Source organism: Vombatus ursinus, unplaced genomic scaffold (genome assembly GCF_900497805.2).
Source record: "Vombatus ursinus unplaced genomic scaffold, bare-nosed wombat genome assembly UNPS02007652.1, whole genome shotgun sequence".
NCBI lineage: Eukaryota > Metazoa > Chordata > Mammalia > Diprotodontia > Vombatidae > Vombatus > Vombatus ursinus.
Genome location: NW_020947430.1, coordinates 16,662 through 18,510, shown reverse-complemented (window position 1 = coordinate 18,510; position 1,849 = coordinate 16,662). Strand labels below are relative to the sequence as shown.

General features: G+C 33.0%; 1 non-coding gene across 1 annotated transcript; it reads left to right on the top strand.

The window, feature by feature from the left end:
- The first annotated feature begins 1,233 nt into the window (after positions 1 to 1,233).
- LOC114033965 lies at positions 1,234 to 1,337 on the top strand. Its single transcript, XR_003568054.1, has one exon. It is a non-coding gene; the product is annotated as a U6 spliceosomal RNA (small nuclear RNA).
- Positions 1,338 to 1,849: the final 512 nt, after the last annotated feature.

Below are 1,849 nucleotides of genomic sequence, written 5' to 3'. Positions count from 1 at the left end.
AAATACTTATATTGACACAGCTAAGTAGTGCAATGGATAGAGTGCCAGGCCCGAAATCAGGAAGACTCATTTTTCTGAATTCAAATGTGATCCGAAACATTTACTAGCTGTGTGACTCTGGGCATGTCACTTAACCCTGTTTGCCTCAGATTCTCATCTATGAAATGAGCTGGAGAAGGAAGTGGAAAACCACTCTAATATCTTTGCCAAGAAAACCCAAAATGGGGTCATGAAGAGTCAGACACAAATTAAATGAACAAAAAACAACAAAATATGAATGCTTCAATATGAAATTACCAACTAACCCATGAAATGATGTTTCTTATTACTCTTTGGAATACATTAAACCACCTCTGTAAAATCCTCTATTTGTCTCTCCATGGAGAGGTTGTGAGCCTTCTTTCTATTTAGCTAGAATGATGTTTTCATTTATGGTGAGAATGTTGAGATTGATATGATTCAGTTTTTTATGTCGTTATAAAGGTCACTCACTGGACATGGATTTCATATTTAAAGTGCCACCAGCTAAGCTAAAACTTAAATAAAATGAGATAATAGTTATAAAGCATTTATCATTGTGCCAGCACATAGTAAGTACCAAATAAATGTTAGCTATTATTATTATTTTATTATTATTTAATCTAAAAACTAATTTTTAGCATCTACTTTCCCCTTGTCTACCACTCTGACAATTTCACTACTGAAACCAAAAGGAAGCACACAGGATTTAAGTCCACTCTGTGTTTTCTTTGTTTCATGGATTTCCATGGCCCAAGTGACCAGATTGCTGGTCTTTCCATATTTAACTAGACTGGTATTGAGAAAGTAGTCCTGAGGCACTGCTGAGTCCATACTTTGAGCCTTCTCAATGTGGTAGAATTGGTCAGAGGTTATATTACACTGACAATCTTTGAGAACTTAGGGTCATATCCATGTCATGATGAGGCATCAGAGAAGGACTGTGGAGGTCCAGATAATTAGAGTTTCTAAACATAAAAAGTAACACCCTAAAAATAAGATACAAGAAAATAGAAGTTTTCTTTCTCATAAATGTGGATGTGAAAAATGCTTATAATCACCCAAGGGAAGGAGAATATTATAAAAAAATTAAATAAATTCTTTTTGATGATCTAAAACATAAGGACTTTTACACAAACTCAATTCAGAAAGAGTTAGGCAAAATATAGATTATAAATGAATCTTTGCATTATGTTTCACTAATAAATGTCTGATGTTGTTGCTTCTATAGAATATACACTAAAACTAGAATCCCACAGAGAAGATTAGCTTGGCCCCTACACAAGGATAAATGCAAATTTGTAGTGTTCCATATTTATAGGCTAAAAATAGATACGTGACTTGAATATAAAAGGTCATATCACAAAAAATAGAAGAGAACAAGATCAGTTGCTTTTCACAAATATGGCCTGGTTAATAATTATTAATTATGAGGGTAGCTAGGTGGTGCAGTAGATAGAGCACTGGCCCTGAAGTCAGGGGGACCTGAGTTCAAATATGGTCTCAGATCAAACATTTGACACTTACTAGCTGTGTGACCCTGGGCAAGTCACTTAACCCCAATCACCTAAAAAAAAAACCAAAACAAAACAAAAAAAATTATTAACTATATAAAGGATGGGGAGATTACAAAATGAAAAACAATTTCAAATACATAAAAACAAGAGACTCTTGCATAAATAAATTCAGTAAAGGATTATGAGATAAATAGTAGAATGAGAAAATATTTCTATCAAATATATATCTGATATACAAATTATATATGGAACTGATACAAATATATAATACCAAGAGCCATTTCTCAATGGATAAGTGGTTTACAAATATGAAC